This window comes from Malus sylvestris, chromosome 10 (genome assembly GCF_916048215.2).
Source record: "Malus sylvestris chromosome 10, drMalSylv7.2, whole genome shotgun sequence".
Classification (NCBI taxonomy): Eukaryota; Viridiplantae; Streptophyta; class Magnoliopsida; order Rosales; family Rosaceae; genus Malus; species Malus sylvestris.
This window is the reverse complement of record NC_062269.1, coordinates 19514358-19529662: the sequence shown is the minus strand read 5'-3', so window position 1 is coordinate 19529662 and position 15305 is coordinate 19514358. Positions and strand designations below refer to the sequence as shown.

The following is a 15305-nucleotide window of genomic DNA, read 5'->3' as shown; positions in this document are numbered from 1 at the left end:
TGTTCATTGATTGATGACAGTACTAGATGCCGGTGTTTGTTTCCATGAACAACAACATTACGGACAAATGGATATAATTTGTATAAATGATACTTGATTAATAGCTCATTCCTCATATCTAATTCTTTCTCTCTGTGTTAAGTGATCTCTTCATTTCTCTCTGATAAGTTATCTGTTTCTCTCTCTCTCTCTCTCTCTCTCTCTCTCTCTCGCTATTCATTTATCTAGCTTTCTAGAGATGGAGATGGCTGACCAGAGAGCAGAAAATAACGTCGTCTCCGGCCAACCCCAGAATAGTATTGCAGACTTTGCTCCCCCAAAGGAACCCAAGACAAAGAAGTTCGCTGTTGCCTGTGCCGTTTTGGCTTCAATGACGTCTATCTTATTGGGTTATGGTAATTGTTCCTTAAAACTGATGGATATTGTTAGTGGTTGTGGTTCTCTAATGATACACTCATTCTCCACTCTTGTTCTTATTTGATTAAAAATATTCTCCACTCCTGTTCTTTATTTACAAATATTGGTGTAATGAGCGGAGCGTCTCTCTTCATCAAAGAAAACTTCAATATCAGCGATGTTCAAGTCAAAGTTCTAGTGGTACCTTGAACATATACTCTCTCATTGGCTCCGCCTTGACCGGTAAAACCTCTGACTGGATTGGACGCCGGTACACCATAGTACTTGCCGGAACAATCTTCTTTATTGGAGCTCTCCTCATGGGTTTTGCCCTGAACTACGCCTTCCTCATGTTCGGTAGATTCATTGCCGGAGCTGGAGTTGGCTATGCTCTTATGATAGCTCCTATCTACACCGCCGAGATCTCTCCGGCCTCGTTTCGTGGCTTCCTCACATCTTTCCCCGAGGTTTGTTTCATTACCACATTATATTATCATATAATACAGTAACTATTTTTGTCATTAGCCAAGGTAATATGTGTTGGTTATATGTCAACAATCTGTGATAAATTTATATATGCTAACAAGTAAACAGTGTATGAACAATAAACTAATTTAAACAGAAATATTGAAGATCGAGGCTTACGTACCACAATGTCCTTGAAACAGAAATTTCGCCCCCAGTAATAATGCTATGGATTATAGAAGGAGATTTATGTTTTCTGTGTTCTAAATGCCATGCAGACGGATGTATATATAGAGGGATTATGCATGTTCGCAACAGGTATAAGAATGGGATGTGGCTGTTGGGAGACATCTCTTCAGATCGGGTGCAGTGCTCTCTGCATTTTTATTGACTTCAGACTTCATCTGAAAAAATGGGTCTGTTCACATAGAAATTAATTTAATTAAATTCAAAATTAATTAAAAATAATTAATTAAAAAATTTAATTTTTAGAGCCCAAGGCCCATCTTTTGATAATTAATTATATATATATATATATATATATATATATATATATTAATTATCAATTAATTAGTGTACCCCAAAGCCCAATCTCAAGGGTGAGCCCAATTTTATTCTCCAATGCCTCTTACTCCAATCACTTTCTATAAAGGACAAAGCCTTATAAAGTGATGAAATATTTTGGGAATGGCCAATGTGAGACAAAGAAATTTCTTCTCAAACTACTTAAATTTCGAACAATACCCCACATTTGAGTTGAAATTTCATGCAAACTTCCAACAATTACCCCACATTTGAATGCAAATGTATGACTAGGCTGCCTAAAACTGAGAGAGAATAGGCATGATATATTAAACTAAACATGGTAAATACCGATATTAAACTAAATATGGTAAATACCAAAAATATATATGACAATATTTGGGAATTTCTTATGTATTCATTAATCTCCAAAGTGGAGTATATATAGGAGTTACAATTGGTATTACATATGTACTTCACCAATGTGAGACAATAAACTACTATTTACACTTTAACTAATATATAACTCGCAACACTCCCCCTCAAGTTGGCGCATAGATGTCACGCATGCCCAACTTGTCAAGCGAGTTGGAAAACACACTATTAGACACAGCCTTAGTAAGAGCATCAGCAAGTTGATCTTCAAATCCCACAAACAGAAACATAATAATTCCAGCATCCAATTTTTCCTTAATGAAATGTCGATCAATCTCCACATGTTTTGTTCGATCATGTTGCACTGGATTATGAGCAATGTCAATAGCAGCCTTGTTATCATAATGAAGTTTTATAGCACATTTGGGTTTAAACCCAAGATTTCTCAACTATTTTTTCAACCACAACAACTCATATACACCATGAGACATACCACGAAACTCAGCTTCTGCACTTGATCTAGCCACCACTTTTTGTTTCTTGCTTCTCCAAGTAACTAAATTACCATCCATAAATGTAAAGTATCCAGATGTAGATCGCCGATCAGTGATAGAACCTGCCCAATCTGCATCTGTATACCCTTTGACATTTAAATGACCATTCTTAGAGAAAACCAAGCCTCTGCTAGGAGCCATCTTCAAGTACCTCAAAATGCGAGTTATTGCATCCATATGAGCTTCACTAGGTGAGTGAATAAACTGACTTACTACACTAACTGCATAAGCAATGTTAGAGCGAGTGTGAGACAAATAAATTAATCTCCCCACAAGCCTCTGATACCGTTCCTTATGAGTAGGAACTTGATCTGGAAATAAGCTTAGACGATGATTCTGCTCAATCGGAGTATCAACAAGTTTGCAATCTAACATACCTATTTCAGCTAACAAATCAAGAACATACTTCCGTTGAGACAGAAAAATACCATGCTTGGATCGTGCAATCTCGATTCCAAGAAAATACTTCAATTCACCCAATTCTTTCATCTCAAACTCAGTAGCTAGGTACTTTTGAAGGTGTTGTATCTCCTTCTAATCATCATCAGTCACTATCATGTCATCAACATAAATAATCAATGCAGTTAGCTTACCATTTTGTCGCTTTAGAAACAAAGTATGATCTGAATGACTATGGATATACCCAAACTTCTTCATTGAACTTGTAAACCTCCCAAATCATGCTCTAGGAGATTGTTTCAAACCATACAAAGCCTTTCGTAACCTACATACAACACCTTTTCTAGGAGATGTTCCAATACCAGGTGGGAGATCCATATACACTTCCTCATTAAGATCACAATGAAGGAAAACATTCTTAACATCAAACTGCAACAGAGGCCAATCCTGGTTTGCTGCTAAGGACAGAAGAACACGTACATTATTAAGTTTGGCAACAGGAGCAAAGGTCTCCTGATAGTCCACCCCATAGGTTTGAGTATAACCCTTAGCAACTAATATGGCTTTATACCAATCAATAGAACCATCTGCTTTGTGCTTAATAGTAAACACTTATCTACATCCAACAGTTTTCTTCCTGCTTGGTAAAGGAACCAAATCCCAAGTAGAATTCTTTTCCAAAGCTTCCATCTCAACTTTCATGGCATTAACCCACTTAGGGTCTGACAAAGCATCTTGCAATTTTGTTAGAATTGATACACTAGATAGCTGACATATATAAGATACATATGGTTTGGACAAACGATGAGTAGACACATAATTATTGATAGGATATTTGACTTTGGCATGCATATTAGGCTCATATTGTACTTTAGGTTTTCCACGATTAGCTCGTGAAGGCAACTGATAAGTAGAAGAATGGTCAGAATTTACCTCATGTATGCCACCATCTTGTACCAAACTATTAGAAGAATCATCATTAGACGAACCATCATCAGGCAACTTGTTAGACATATCAGTAGTAGGCAACCGATCATTAGAAGGTAATTCGTCAGACATACTAACAGGTAACTCGTTGGGCACATCTGATCTGTCATCAGTAGAAATAGTTCCAGGAATGACAAGCGACCGATCACTATCTGTAGCCGGCTGATTAGTATCACACAACATAATAGGTTCTGTTCCCAACTCTACCTGTAACACATCATCAATACCATCTATTCGAATCTGCACTTCACTCCCATTCTCCCCATGAAGTGGAGAGTCGGAAGAAGGCTTCATAAAATACGAAGCTTCCTCATGGAAGTTGACATCCATGGTAATATAAGTTTTTTGAGTCGGAGGATGATAACACTTATAGCCTTTTTTATTGTTAGCATACCCAATAAAGACACACTGGAGACCACAAACATCAAGTTTACTTCGCTGATAAGAGTAGACATGCACATACGCAATACACCCAAACACTTTCGGAGGAAGCTTTGATACAAAAACAAAAGAAACATTTTTTTGTAGCATATCAAACGGTGTCTGAAAATCAAGAACCCTACTTGGAACACGATTAATCAAATACATAGCAACCAAAATAGCACGACCCCACAAATGATTAGGAACACATATCCAACGTCAAGGAGCGAGGAACCTCCATTATTTGACGATTCTTCTATTCAGACACACCATTTTGTTGTGGTGTAAATGGAGTAGTCGTTTGGTGAATAATACCATGATCACGAAAAAAACATGCCAAAATGTGATTCACATATTCTCCTCCGTTATCAGACTTGAAGACCTTAACTTTGGACTGAAACTGAGTAGACACCATTGTACAAAATTCTTGAAGAAGTAACGGAACATCACTCTTATTCTTCATCAAGAACACCTAAGTTAACCGAGTACAATCATCAATAAAAGTAACAAACCAACGGATGAAGTGTCTTTTGGACTTGAACTTACCCTAGTGAAAACATATCAGGTTTACTTGGTACCGCAGTAGATGTGGAAGATCTTGAACTGTTCATCGTAGTAGTAAACCGAAACAGTATGCTACACACATATCATGTCTGCCACACATCAATTCATATGCTTGTGTTCATTTCGGCCCTGAACATATCCCATATTTCGTAGGAGCTTTAGCCATGTCAATTCCCATAAATACGGCCCTATTTACTCCTATATAGGTGACTATGGACAACGAAATTTCGGTAAATAAATCTTACCAACGCATTAAAGTTTTGATGTGTCACAGCATACATGGGATATGCCACATGTCACACAATTGTACACATGGCATGTGACTCAACAAATTGGAAGAAATACCCTTGGAGGATTAAACAAGTTTTTCTTCTCATTTTTGGGCAATGACAAGGCAAGCACACTTCAATCCATTATGGATAAAAACAAGTTTTTCTTCTCATTTTGGGCAATGACAAGGTAAGCACATTTCAATCCGTTACGGATCAAAACAAGTTTTTCTCATTTGGGCAATGACAAAGTAAGCACATTTCAAGTTTAAAATTGTATCATGTGGGAAAAGTAGGCCATAAGTTAGACCACTTCAAGTTTAAAATGGTATTAAGTGGGAAATTAGGCCATATGTTAGACCATTTCAATTTTGAATATTGCATTAAGTGGGAAAATTAGGCAATGGTGCTTAAGTGGGAAACTTTTGTGGTGGTAATTCATTCTCAAAGCCTATAAATAGGTTTCTCCATCAAGGTATCAATCATCCTAAAATTCACAAATACATTTCTCTACTCCTAAAAAAAATGGAAGAGAATACTCCTCACACATCCAAAATCCTTGAAGCTTTGAAACCCTAAAGCTCTCAAACAAATCCCGAAGGATCAAGAAAGCCCTCTTCATTCTTCGTCAAATCCTCCTTCAAGATCAAGCCCCAACAGCCCTTGAAGAACTTCCACCAATTCAAGATCAAGCCTCGACGGCCCTTAAAGAAAGTGTTCATCGTTCATTAACCATTCATCCTAAGATCAAGCCCCAACGGCCCTTTGGATCAACAACATCAACAAATCCGCACAATCATTCTTCAAGATCAAGCCTGAAAGCCCTTGAAGATCTGTTCATCCGTCAACCTTCAAGATTAAGCTCAAAAGCCTTTGAAGAAATCCGCATAACCGTTCTTCAAGATCAAGCCCAAAAGCCTTTCGCAATATTTTTTCTGCATAATGGGATTGTGTAAGGACATACCCTTCACAATTTCTCTTAATTTGAATTCCTAAAATAACATTGGCTTGACCTAAGTCTTTCATGTCAAAACTTGAATTCAACATTTTCTTTGTTTTGTTTATTACATCTTTATCACTTCCCATTATGAACATATCATCCACATACAAGCAAACAATGACGCAAGTTTTATCATTACTCTTAATGTAGACACATTTATCAGATTCATTTATTTTGAACCCATGTGTCAACAAAGTGATAGGAGCATATTTATGCGACTTAGTTGGCTTGTTCTTGTGCATTTATGTCGTGTTTCCTTAGTTATTTTAATGTTTAAAGTCATTTTTGTGTGTTTTCAGATTTTATGTACAAAGTATGCAAGAAGATGCATTTTGGAGGCCTTTGGAGCATGTTTCGGGCTTGGAATGGATAGCAAATGCATGGGCCAAAGTGGATGGACGAATTTGAGAACTAAAGAGGCCAAGAATGTGAAGAATTAGTGTCCAAAAGATAAAGAATTCAGCCCAAAAATTTGTCACTCCAAGTTGCACACTCCTTGCCATGCAAAACACATAGAATTCCCTTTGGATTCCCATGCCATGCTTGATCATTCTTGTCCCCTACATAATTTATGATTTTATGCTTTAATTCATTTAATTATTTCACTCAATTGCTTGATACCTCTTGTTCCCTTCACCCATTAGATTTTAGACAACCTTTACATCCATTACATGCACCAATTGATGCTCCATCATTCACATTTGGAATCCAATGGCATGTGTCACACTGTTGTTGCACCTTTGACCCATTTGTTGACACATTTTCACCTCCCTTTCCATCTCTATGCAATGTACACAATCATTCATGCCCCCTAGCTACAAGACCACTCCATTTTACCCTTCACACTTTGCATCATCACTTCATTTTCACCCTTGGACCATTGCACACCACACACACAAATTGCCATGCATTTCATCCTTAACCTAACCTGATTTTCTAAGGTTTTTGGGGCCTATAAATACATGTTTACACCCCTTGGCCAAAGAATAATCCCCCATATTCATCATTTTATAACAGAAATTCGTCCATACACACCCTAGGAAGCAAAACACCCTAAAAACACCATTCTAGTGCCTAGAAAACATAACAGCCACTCCACCTTCTTCCACCCTCTTTGCCTAGTTCTCCACCACATTCCAACCATCAAACACTCTTCCACACTCACCCTAAACCCCTCCATATCATTCCCCATCCATTCTACACCATAAATCCACCCAAAAATCTGTCCACAAGCTTCATGCCGCAACAAGGAGGAAGGGAGATCCATTGATGCACTTGCTTTCCAAGTTGGAGCATTTTAGGTGTTTTCTTTCCTTTGATTTTAATGTCTAATTTTATGTATCTTTGTATTGCAAGAATGAGGAACTAAACCCCCTTAGTTGGGGGGTGATTCGAAACCATGTACATGCTTGCAATATGATTTGATTACATTCAGTTGTTATTTCATAAGTTGCGGATTCAATTCGTTCATCTACTTGATTGATAACTTATTTGTGTATGTTGATTGAGAGTGCACGCTTAGTTTTCATGCATGAATATGATGCTAGATTATGAGGGAGTTTCACCTAATAGTTACAATCTTATAATCACAAGTAGTGAAGGTCGCTTGAAAACGATCGCGTTGAATGAATTCTTGGCACTAGTTTCATGCTCATCATAGTAACGAATGCCTCGTCAACACTTATAGTTCTCATTGTGCTTCATGATTCTTGATTGTATCTTTATTGTGCTCATCACGTAAGGAACCTTTGAGGAATGCTTTGAATTGTTGTATGCGCTTTTCCATCCAATTCATTAACTTAAGGAGAACTTGAAGGTTAATTTAAGCGTATCTAATTAACTTGGGGTGTTGAGTTTCATAATTTATTGAAAGAACAACTGAAAATCATTTTGTTTGCAAGTGTGTCATGTGTGGAGAAGAACCTCCTAACTAGCCTTTTATCCATCCTTTTCATCCAAAAACGTTTTACAATTTGTTTTGTTTTAAAGTTTCTGTTTTGTTTTCAATTTTCGTCCAAAACAAATCCCCCTTTATTTTGAAGTCTTAGATTAGTTAGAAAGTGTTTTGATTTGTGTTTCTAAGTGTTTTGATTCAAGTTTTCATCCAACTTCGTCCAAGTTCTTGTTAGGTTCTCAAAACTGCCCAGAAAGTGGTTTTTAGGCAGTTTTGAGTCATTAGGTTGCTGTTTTGAGTTTTATGTTTGTTTAAGTATTTTAAAGTATAGTTTTGCATTCTTTGAGTCTAGTTTAGTGTTTTAAATTTTGTTTTTAAGTCAGTTTCAAGTGTTTAGCAATCCCTCCTAATCCCCGGCCTAGAACGATCCCTACTTACATACTTTACTACAATTGATAAAAAGAGGGTTTAATTTGTGTGTTTAGTTATTTTACGCATCACAAAGTATGATCAAATTTCTCGTGCCATTGTTTTGGTGCTTGTTTAAGTCCATATAATGACTTAACTAATTTGCACACTTTTCTTTCTTGTCCTTTAAGCACGAACCCTTCAGGTTGTTCCATGTATATTTCTTCATCTAGTTCTCCATTTAAAAAATGATGTTTTTACATCCAGTTGATGTGTATCAAAGTTGTATACAGCCGCAATTGCTATTAACGTCCTAATTGATGTTATGCGAGAAACTAGAGAATAGGTGTCGAAATAATCCGACCCTTCTTTTTGGCGATAACCTTTGGCTACTAAACGTGCCTTGAACTTATCAATGGTTCCATCCGCCTTAAGTTTCTTCTTGAAAATCCATGTACGACCAATTGGTTTACTACTGGGAGGTAAATCAACCAATTCGCATGTGTTATTTTCCATAATGGATTCCATTTCACTTTTAATTGCTTCCTTCCATAAAGGAGCCTCGGAACAAGACATTGCTTCTTTAAAAGTTCTAGGTTCATTGTCAGACAAGAAAGCAATGAAATATGGTCCAAAGTTTATAGAAACTTTGATTCTTTACCTCTTCTTTGTTCCACATCATTTCCTTGGACACCAGAAGAAGAGGTTTCATCATGACTATGATCATGAACCCTCTTTGTATTAGAACTAGATTCCTTTTCTTTGTAAGGAAATATATCCTCAAAGAATTATGCATCCGTTGATTCTAATATAGTGTTGACATGTATGTCAGAAATCAAAGATTTTACAACAAGGAACCTATAAGCAGCACTACTATTTGCATATCCAATGAATACGCAATCAATAGTTTTAGGTCCTAGTTTCGTTATTTTTGGTAATGGAACTTGCACCTTTGCTAAGCAACCCCACACTTTTAGGGTTTTATAAGTGGGTTTATGTCCTTTCCATAGTTCATAAGGTGACTTGTCAATCTTCTTTAGAGGAACCTTATTCAATATGGTATTTGCAGTAAGTAAAGCTTCACCCCACAAACTGTGTGGAAGCCCTAAACTATTTAACATGGAATTAATCATATCTTTGAATGTTTTATTTTTTTCTTTCGGCAACACCATTTTGTTGTGGTATGTATGGAGCCGTTGTTTGATGTATAATTCCATGTTGTGCACAAAAATCTGAGAAGGCAGTAGACTCATACTCTCATCCTCTATCGGATCTAAGTGCTTTGATTTTTCTCTCAAGTTGATTTTCTACTTTGGCTTTATATGTCTTAAACTTATTCAAAGCTTTGTCCTTGCTATGAATCAAATAAACATAGCAATACTTACTGCAATCATCAAATAAACATATTCAAAGCTTCGTCCAAGTAATTCATTTGATCTTTCCAGAATTGACTTTCTCGTTTGCCTAGCAAATTTCGATTCTGTAAATGTTTCACACTTATGATTAAAATCAATTTTGAATTTAGGTAATAATTCTAATTTAACCATTCTTTGCATGGAACAAAAATTAACATGTCCTAATCTAGCATGCCAAATATTAGAAGATTCAATAATATAAGTAGAAGCATTTATTTTATTAGCATCATCAATGGCAATTACATTGAGTTTTACGAGGCCATCAGCCATATAACCCTTTCCAACAAACATCATACCCTTGGTAAGTACAAATTTGCTGCATTCCATTGCAAGTTTAAGGCCCTTAGCAATCAGAATAGGTTCATAAACCAAGTTCCTCCTTATTTCACGATCATGCATCACATTCAACAAGGTGAGACTCTTTCCAGATGTGAATTTGAGTACCACTTTGCCTTTGCCCTCCATCACAGATGAGGCAAAATTGCCATATACAGCTTTTCTCCATGGGCATCAGGATGGTATTCAGTGAATAGATTTCTGTCAGCACAGATGTGCTTAGTAGCACCAGTATCCAACAACCATTCACTCACATTTGAGACCATGTTGACCTCGGACACAACAACAGCTAATTCTTCATTGGTGGTTGCCATGTTAGCATGGTTGTTGTTGTTTCCATTGGCATGATTTCCATCCTTGTGATGATAACAATCTTGTGCTTTGTGACCAGATTTGCCACACACATAGCATGTACCCTTAATCTTCTTCAGATTCTTGCCTTTGGGAGCAAGGGCAGATTGTACAAACTGCTTGGTTTTCGGAGCCTTATTCTTCTTCGGCTTGGCCTTGGAGTTTCCTCTCTCAACATAATTTGCATGGCTTCAATGGTAGAAAACCCTCCAGAACAGTTTGCCTTTCTGTGGTCTTCTTCCACTCATAGGCTCAGGATCAAATCCTCCATATTCATCTCACGACGCTTGTGCTTGAGATAAATTTTGAAGTCAGTCCACGAAGTTGGCAATTTTTCAATTATTGCCCCAACTTGGAAATGCTCATTGATTTCACATCCCTCGGAGTGTAGTTCATAGATCAATTTCTGGATTTCTTCGACCTGAGAGACAACAGATTTTGAATCCACCATTGTATATTTGAGAAACTTATTGATAACAAATTTCTTTGAACCGGCATCATCAATCTTATACTTCTTCTCCAGGGATTCCCACAACTCATTTGCTGTCTTGCATAGAGAATAAATGTCGTAGAGATTGTCATCTAAACTATTAAGAATATAATTCCTCCAACAAAACTCATAATGATTCCAAGCTTCAATTGCCATGATAGTTTCTTTCGTCATTGGATTCTCATTAGACTTTGGAGCTTCTTTCTTGACAACATAAGTGAGATTCATTGTTGTCAGGAAGAACAACATCTTCTGTTGCCATCTCTTGAAGTCCAGCCCTTTGAACTTCTTAGGCTTTTCAGAGTATTTTGGCACAGCGCCATTCACATTTACATATTGTTGATCCATAAATTTTCTGTTTCAAGATTGTTGGATATGTGTCAACAATCTGTGATAAATTTATATATGCTAACAAATAAATAGTGTATGAATAATAAACTAATTTAAACAGAAATATTGAAGATTGAGGCTTGTGTACCGCAATGTCATTGAAATGAAAATTTCACCCCTACTCAATGCTTATAGTTCTCCGGACATCTGTTTCACCAGGATTCAATGATCAAGTTAGGATTCTAGAACCGGAAAACTTAACTTCTAGCGAATTTCTTTGTGGTACTTTCAGTAAAAATGCTATGGATTATAGAAGGAGATTTATGTTTTCTGTGTTCTAAATGTCATTCAGACGGATGTATATATAGAGGGATTATGCCTGTTCGCAACACGTATAAGAATTGGATGTGACTATTGGGAGATATCTCCTCACATGGGGTGCAGTGCTCTTTGCGTTTTTATTGACTTTAGACTTCATCTGAAAAGATAAGTCTGTTCAAATAAAAATTAATTAAAAATAATTAATTAAATAATTTAATAATATATATTATATATATTAACTATAATTAATTATATATTAATTATCAATTAATTAGTGCACAACAAAGCCCAACCCCAAGGGTGAGCCCAATTTTATTCTCCAAGGCCTATTACTCCAATCACTTTCTATAAAAGACAAAGCCATATAAAGTGATGAAATCTTTTGGGAATAGCCAATGTGGGACAAAGAAATTTCTACTCAAACTACTTAAATTTCCAACAATATGTTTACGTAAATATAAGCATCTAAGTATCTGAAAAAAGTTATGCTTGCGAGACCATATATTTATATCACATTTTTGCATCATCTCATGTGACACGTGGTGCATACAATGAACATTCAATAAGATAAATTCATTAATTGATGTGGCATTTAAACCATCACTTGCCACATCCGAAGGTATAAAAATATGGTAAAAAAAATGTGATATACTAACAATTTCCTCGTACAAAGTAGGGGAGTGCTATTCACATACGCCTTTTTACCTCCCACAGACTCTAGTTAATTTTTGTCTACTGATCTTCTTCTATTCATTTGATCCGACGGCCAAAAATTGAAAGAATGTGTGAGATGGTAAAAAAAATGTGTGAATAGCACCACCTAAAAAATAATGTTAGGGAAACCAGATATTCATAGCACATTAGTGTATCATCTCATGTGGCAAGTGACGTATACAACCAACATTCAATGAGAGAAATTCGTTAATTAATATGACATGTACACATCACTTGCCACATTAGATAGTGACGTGTACAACCAACATTCAATGAGATAAATTCATTAATTAATTGATCATTTTGAAAATATGTAGGGGTTTGTTAACGTTGGTATATTACTGGGGTACGTATCCAACTTTGCCTTTGCCAAGCTCCCAATCCACTTGAACTGGAGGATCATGCTCGGCATCGGTGCAATTCCCTCAGCTTTTCTAGCCCTCGGCGTTTTAGCCATGCCCGAGTCACCACGCTGGCTCGTCATGCAAGGGAGGCACGGAGACGCCAAGTGAGTACTAAATAAAACATCATCTCCTGAAGAGGAATCGTAGCTCAAACTAGACGAGATTAAAGAAGCTGTAGGAATGCCTATAAACTCAAAGGATGAGGTCGTTAAGGTTTCTAAACGCAGCCACGGTGAAGGTATACGGAAGGAATTGCTCCTCCACCCCACGCCGACCGTTCACCACATTTTAATAGCAGCCCTTGGTATCCACTTCTTTCAACAATTGTCGAGCACAGACTCTGTGGTTTTGTACAGCCCTAGGATCTTCGAGAAGGCAGGAATCACTTCTTACAATGACAAGCTACTTGCAACCGTGGCTGTTGGATTTGTTAAAACCATTGCAATTTTGGTGGCAACATTTCAAGTTGATCGGTTCAGACGCTGTATTTTGCTTTTGAGCAGTGTGGGTGGAATGGTAGTTTCTTTTACGCTGCTCGGTGTGGGTCTTACGGTCGTTGATCAATCCCACAGCAAGGTCCCGTGGGCTGTCGGGTTGTGCATCGTCATGGTACTATTCATCGTCGCTTTTTTCTCCATTGGGTTGGGACCCATCACGTGGGTTTATAGCTATGAGATCTTTCTATTGCAGTTGCGCGCGCAAGGGTGCAGTATGGGGGTGGCCGTAAACAGGGTGACGAGCGGGGTCATCTCGATGACTTTTATTTCATTGTATAAAGCCATCACGATTGGTGGGGCCTTCTTTCTTTACGTGGGAATTGTTGCGCTTAGTTGGGTCTTCTTTTATACGTTGTATCCAGAAACGCAGGGTCGATCCCTTGAAGATATGGAGGTTTTGTTTGGTAAATACCACAAGTGGAGAGAACCCAATGCCATGCTTAACAAGACTAAGCAAGCTGATCATGGTTTTGGTGACGACAACAAGGCTCAAATCCATTAGGAATAGAAGGCCCAAGCTTAATCAATGTTTAATGCACTTTATGATGATGATCAATTCCTTTATTTCATATATTTCAGTTATATGCAACTGTACTTACATCTATAAGAATAATTTTCATTAAAACCCAAAAACTTGTTTGGTACATAGTGAAGTTGAAAATTTTGAAAACTTTTGGCCTTCATCTTTAGTGAGACATAAAGATCTCGAGCAATCGCTCCAGCCATTATATTAAATTCTGAACTTTTAAGAATAATGCCAAGGAACCAAATTTTCAAACCAAATTTTGTAAACCAAATGATACAGTTGTTTATGGTTGGATTATTACTTAAGTGTTGATTAACATGCTTAACTCCTATTGATGATACATCATTTGGTTTGCAAAATTTGGTCTAAAAGTTTGCTACCTGGCATTATCCTTCTAAAAAAATCACTAAACACAGCTCATGAAAACCCCAGTCTACCTAGACATCCATTGACTTACCCGTAAACCCTCACCCTCGCTTATCGACTCTCCCTTTATTCTTCTCTCTGATCCTAGCGTCATTTCTAACATTTTCTAGTGGACACAAAATCTTCATCATCAAGATCGATCGAGCACACAAGTTCTGTGCTCACTCTCACCTTTTGGGAAGGTTCAAAGTCTCAGACATCTTATTTTCTTTGTTAAGTAACAAGATGTTTTATTGCTATGTTTGGTAGATGTGTTTAATATATAATTGTTTGTTCTTGTTAGAACATTTAGTTAATTTAGAATCTTCTCCGTAATTTCAAGAAGGTAAATTTTTATAGTAATTATTTTAGGAATTCGTCTCATATGGGTTTTGTCAAACCCTGTATATATATATATATATATATATATTATACACATTGTATCACACAAATCAGGGAATCATATTTCTATAAGGTATCAAAGCAGGTTGCTCCATGTATGAAGCTCGACGGCCAAACGTGCTCTACGTCACCTTATTTGTGTTGGAGTAAGGCCAGGAAAACTAAATTTATGGACAGTGTTTTGAAAACTAAAGGACATGAAAGTTGATGATTGGTTTATTACTTACACATTGCTAAACGTGCTTATTCTTATTGGTGACACATCATTTAGTTGATAAAATTAGTCTCCAAATTTGGTCTCCCTAGCATTACCCTTTGGGTTGTCCACGTGCTAGACATGAAAATTCAGTGATACACTCTGATCCCAGTAACATAAGTTATAAGGCCGTAATATGCTGGCCGCCACTAAATTGACCACATGAACCGATCATAAGATGACGTCACAAGACGACTTTGTGATGAAAGCCATCGTAAGATAATTATGATGTGAATGAATCTGAACCAAACTATTCTTTATTAATAATCAAAACAGTCTACCAAGCAAACCTCATCAACCTCCCCACTTGGGGGACACATGTTCGAGAATGTAATCTCATCCTTATCACATTACACCAAAGTTGATAGTACCCTTACAAAACAGTTAAATTTTTTTTTTCTAGCTAAGAAAAACACCTAATGTCTTTGCCAATAGTTGAAGACAGCGAAGGTCACCCAGGTGACCAACGATTGTATCACGATCAGATATGACTAGTGGCATAGCACTTTGGTCCACGACATTGGGCACGTCGTTTGAACCTTTTGCCCTATACGGTGGAAATCTTGGTGGGTCATGCCGAAGTGTCAAAAGGTAGAGATTCGCGA

At 37.0% G+C, this 15305-nt stretch overlaps 1 pseudogene; it reads left to right on the top strand.

Moving 5' to 3' along the window:
* Positions 1-238: 238 nt before the first annotated feature.
* LOC126586950 (putative polyol transporter 1) lies at positions 239-13613 on the top strand (annotated as a pseudogene).
* Positions 13614-15305: the final 1692 nt, after the last annotated feature.